Here is a 6000-nt window from a genome sequence, read left to right on the forward strand (position 1 = left end):
AAATATTTTTGCCTCAATTCATGTCAATGGGACCTGTCGAGCTTTCCGACACCCACCCCAAATGTATCACTTCATTGCTTTCAGATGTGTCACAATACGTCAGGCTGATACTTTTATTCTGATCAACTCCAGAACGTGCCACAATATCTGGACATGCTGCCACATTTTTGGGAACATTAGACTTTTACTGTCTGATATGCAGCGACCATTTCTCACAGTGTCACTTGTTGCACACAATCTTTAATAAAACCGAAATATATGCCAATCAACCTTGTTATTTGATGTAATAACCCTCACAGCAGACAGAAATAATTTTAGATTACCAATTTGGCAGGAGGCCTGGAGGGCAGTAAAGGCAGTGAAGCAGCTTAAGATAAGCATATAATAATAATAATACGCCCCACCTTGTTTAGTACGTATTTAGATAGAAGAAATACACCAGTCCCTAGAGTGAACAAGGGGAAATGTAGTATTTATCGAGTTTAAGTAGAGGAGTTTCAATAACATGTAATGTAACAAAGCGGGGCACAGGGACACATCATGTAACAAAGCAGGCATTGATGGTATAATAAATCTAGGAATTAAGGGCCAGGTGTAGGTAGGCAAATACCGGCCGGTAACGGCCGAAATTCGGTAATTTCGGCCGTTACCGACCGGTATTTGGAAAATGAGATGTAGGGCCGCCTAAAATACAGATTCGGTAATTTTACCGATTCGGTAATTTTACCGATTCGGTAAAATTACCGAATCAGTAAAATTACCGAATCTGTATTTTGCGATGTAGGTAGCACTGTAATCAGTGCTACAGGGCTTTCAGAATTCGTTATTTACCACCAACTAGAAGTTGGTGGTAAATAATGAAAAGCCTTGAAAAAGCATTTTTTTTTGCTTTTCAAACGCTGCCATGTTGCAGACATGTATGTCTGCAACAAGTGTACCCATACACGATTGAGGGGTGCAACAGGGTGTCAAAGTGACACCCTGCCACCCTTCAATGTTTCCCCCAATTACCGAATTGCTATTTACCGATTCGGTAATTGACATTCATTCCTAAGGGCCTGCAGGCCCATAGGAATGAATGGCAATTACCGAATGGGTAAATACCGATTCGGTAATTACCGAATCTTACCGATTCGGTAATTTAAAAATAGAAATTACCTACATCCCATTTACCTACTCTTAAATACCGAATCGGTATGATTCGGTATTTAAGAGTAGGTAAATCGAGATTACCTACATCGGGCCCTAAAACACCTTATATTGCAATTTTATGTAAGTAGCTCTTTCTGCTATTTGTTTGGCTGCCACATATTTCCAGCATATTTGCATCAGACTAACACAGTGAAAACCCTTCAGGATGTCCATATAATGTATAAGCATGCTGACACTCAAGTAAACAAGTTGCAAATTGGACAATCTGGTACCTGCTATTGGCCAAGTATGCAGATGAAGGTATTGGAGGGGGGACTGCAATGCTGGACCATGCAGGTGTCCTTGGAATGCCAAAGAAACATCTTTAGAACTCAATGAATGCTCAATGATCATGTATATCATTGAATCTCATAACAGCGAGGTATTAAAAAAAATCAAATAAAGGTTTATTGGTTTTGGAGACACCCCTCGAAGAATCTTATAGAGGGGGCTCACTCAGGCTGATTCTCTGCGGATGTGCAGTAATTAATGGGAACTTGCTGCGCTGTGGCGCGTGACAGGGAGAGAGCAGGAAGGCTCCATGTTGACAAATATATAGCGCATTTCTGCTCCTCTTCTTGTGTTACCGCGCTATGTGCTGCCCAGCGCCAGTGCAGGCACCCTTGCATCTCAGTGCGGAGATGTCTGTGTTACAAGCCGCAATGATTTCGGAGTAACGTCCAGCAAAAAAGAATAAAACTTAGATGCATAATCCTCTTTCTATGTATGCTGCTGAATGCGGCACGCAAGAAAAGAGGAAATAACAGCGAGAAATAAAGATATTTCTCCTTGTATCGCCTCTGTCGGGTAGTCACACCATTTTGGCACAAACCCAAGTTTGCAAGTCTTTGTAAATCTGGGTTTGCCGCAAAATACCTGGGTTGATGCATGGTAATGCCCATGCTCCACCCATGTAATGCCTCCCCGATGCAAAGTGAGGCATTGCCATGTTATGCACTTTGTTGCATTACTTCACATTTACTAAACCACTCAAAGCCACAGAAAGTGGATATGCAAAGGCCTCAAAAATATTTTGGGGCTTATTTATGAGCCCTTGCGTCACTTTCACGCCGCCGGTGCGTCACTTTTTGTGACGCGCCAGCGGCATAAAAAATGCACCTTGTTGCACCATATTTACAAAGTGACACATCTAGGTAGATACGTCATTTTGTAAACCCCTGCGCTACATTATACCTGCACCAGGTATAATGTGTGCAGGGGGGACATTCCGATGCAAGAAATCCTTGTAGAAGTGACGCAGTAAAATATATGAGATTTCACTGCGTCACTTCCAGGACGCAAATGCGTCAATATCTTATGCCTGCCTCGTGGCAGGCATAAGAATGATGCAAGCACATTTCACATGGGACTTGCCCATGTGTAATGACCCATTGCTAGAGTTGTGTCACTTTTGTGACACACTCCAGCAATGCGTCATTTTTTGCACCTACAGATACGTCAGAAATACTGACATGACATGATGCGTCATACTGTAAATATGACGCATCATTGGTGTCGCAAGGAGGGCGCAATGCGTGAAAGGGGCGTTCCATGGGTGTTGCTGTGGGTGTTCCCATGCAACACCCATGGAGTCTAATGCATTCCCAGATTTACAATGTTTCGTAAACCTGGAAATGTGTCAGAATCCTACCCCTCCGCAGGGGAAGCATAAGGAGGTACACCGTGGAGAAATACTTTTATTTCTCCTCGTTTTTACCTCTTTCTATGCATGCTGCATTATGCAGCGCACATAGAAAAAGGAAAACACTTCTTGTATTTGTGTTTGTGCATGAAGGTTTCCCTTTCTGCACAAATACAATCATCCCCACAATGCAGGCACTCTTGCACCATGGTGCATTGGTGTCTGCATTGGAGCATGCATCCAATTCTGAGCCAGCACAGAGAGAGAGCTCAGGCATGCGTCATATTGTTGTAAATATGGCGCATGTCTTTGCTTTGAAAGTAATGCAGCGTGGTGGAGCTAAATGGCTTGTGGTATCGCACTGCATTACTTCCTTGTAAATATGGCCCATTGTGTTTAGAACATGGGCCTTGTTTCCAAATATGACTTGCAAACTCTTGGTCTGGCAGTTTAGGTTGGACCTTTCCTATTGGAGCAGCAAAAAGCCTAATTTGGAAGTTTTGGATCCCTGTCTGGGGTGGGATTGTGATAAATATCTGATGGACTGTCTTGGAGACCACATGACTGCCATTGGCTTAGAATTTGGCATACATGTCATCCATCATCTTTGTGTTCTATTAAACAGGATGCTATGCATTCTAAGAACACTTTCACATTGGTAGTGGATGGTTGAAGACCCAGCAATTTTATATCATGTGAGTATTTAAAGAGATCCTCATCTTACACTATAGAAGCTTGGATCATCAGGAAGTGCTAAGCAGGTATAAATATGGCAAACAAATAAACAACTGTAGTAATGAAGCCAAAAATACAGTACAGTCCATTTGAATTTCATTAAAACTAAAGCCCAGTTTTACTAAGATTTTGCATCGCTGTTGCATCACTTTTTTGGTGCAGTCTGGACCCAAAATCATACAAAGCCAAGGCACTCACTGCCTTGTGTTACTTTGCACTATCTTGCATCTGGGAGGCCTAATGTGCATGGAGAATGGGTGTTCCTATACATCCACCCATGTAGTTTGATGCAAACCCATACTTACTAAACACAGTTAACATGGGTTTGCACCAAAATGGTGTGCCTACCAGAGGCTTCCGAAACAAGTTCATTACTTCCTCTTTGCATGTGTGTTGCATTCTGCACACACGGCACACACACAGGCCATTCAAATTCAGGAGTTTCAAAGTATTTTTCTGGGGACCACAGCTAATAGTAAACAGACTCTAAGCACACGAGTCGTGTGCCCTGGCAACCGTGGCATAGTTTTTCATTGTGAGACAAGAATAAAATACAAAACAGTGACTTTTGCTGTGGCACAGAAAAGAGGGAGAGAGACAGAGAGATACATCTGGTGGCGGAATTTCAAAATGTGAAGCCAGATAACCTGGACTCAATACCGGCTTGCCAGTCTGACTCAATTATGTGTTCCTAGGCAGATATTTTATTTCACAGAGATTCCTTTTACTTTACTGTCACATACAAGAGCCCTCTTAAATACTTGAATTCAGGATGTATGCTGTACAAGCACCTCTTCAGATTTATTTAATAGACTATAATGTTGCTCCATCTTCATCAAGAATCTAGGTCACGTTTAGGGTTTACATGACTTTTTTAGTTTTGCATCAAGGGCTTCGGGGCTACTCACGAACTGCATTTTGTAGTCCATCTTGTAGTACTACAACACCAACACAAACATACTCCAAAATGCTATTCACAAACTGCACTTCTAAATTACTACTGTTTTTCGGAAGTAGTACTTTAGAAGTGCAGTTTGTGAATTACATGTTGTACTATGTATGTATTCCTTCTGTATTAGTCCACAATGTGCTACAAAATACAGTTTGTGAAAATCATCCCACAGCGCCTCTAATTTGGTAGGGACATCTAAAATAATCTTTTGAAGTGCAATTATACTTGCATTTTGAAAGTAGCCAAAAAGTAGTAAACTTACTCAAAAGTGTAAATTCATCAAACGTGCAAGTTACCTTTGTGAATTAGGCACCTAGAGTGACTAGTTTACCAAGAAATAGTAAATCTGTACTCCCAGTAGTCCTTGGATGGGGGAAAATGTACCACTTTCCGGAATTCATAAACATTGGCAGAAGTAGACTTGGAAAGGTGCATCAATCTTAGGTTTCCAGGCATACTACTGGCAACCAAACCCCCAAATGATGACAGAAAGAATACTTGCAATTGTCGACTTGCCCATGTCGACTCGCGCTCGTAGATCATCCAACACGGTGACCAAGGCAGCCTCCGTGCTGTGGGCTGGCCTAAAGCCAAACTGTGAAGTATCCAGGCAGGAGTTTTTATCCAGAAAGCTGGTTAGTGTTTTCGTGACCCACTTCTCCACAACCTTTATTATAAAAGGCAGAAGCGAAATAGGCCTGTAATTGGCCGGGCTTGAAGGGTCCAAGGAAGCCTTCTTCAGTAATGGAGTGACAATTGCCCTCTTCCAGCTATCAGGAACTACTGCTGTGCTCAGTGACTGGCAGCAAATGGCGTGGAGTGGTGGAAACAGCTCAGTTTGGAAAGCCTTCCAGATCTTGTGGGGCATAGGATCAAGTGGTGAACCTGAAGACACACTGTTCGCCAGAAGGCAGAATTCCTCCAGGGAAGGACTAGGAAAACAGGACAACTGGGTCTCAGCGGGAGGAGGTTCTGCGAGGAGAGGCAGAAAAGATGTAGGCTGACCAGAGATCTGCAGTCCACTCAGGATTTTCTTAATCTTCTCCTCAAACGCAGTAGCCACAGCGTCACACAATTTCTGGGAGACAGGGATGGCCGGAGCAGTACAAGACGGTTTGGCTAGGTTGTTGACCACTTTAAACAATGCCTGCGATTTGTTAGGGGCCTTGGCCAACGTGTCTGCCAAAAATTGAGCCTTAGCTTTCTTCAGCTGGATCTTGTATTCCTGCAAGGTCGCTTTATACGCTACCTTATCTGTCTCCCTATAGTCTCTCCTCCAAAGTCGTTCCGCCTGTTTACAGCAAAGTTTGTGCTGTCCAAGATCCTCAGTGAACCAGGCATTAGTTCTTCTAGGTCTGTCCCTCACTTTCCTTAAAGGAGCCAATTGGTCCAGCGATGTTACAATCTGCTGGCAGAGGACCTGATAGCTTTCATCCACCCCGTCCTTCACCGTAAATGGGCTTTCCAACCCATCGCTTTT

The sequence above is a fragment of the Lissotriton vulgaris genome, unplaced genomic scaffold, assembly GCF_964263255.1.
Source record: "Lissotriton vulgaris unplaced genomic scaffold, aLisVul1.2 SCAFFOLD_742, whole genome shotgun sequence".
In the NCBI taxonomy this organism is placed as follows: Eukaryota; Metazoa; Chordata; class Amphibia; order Caudata; family Salamandridae; genus Lissotriton; species Lissotriton vulgaris.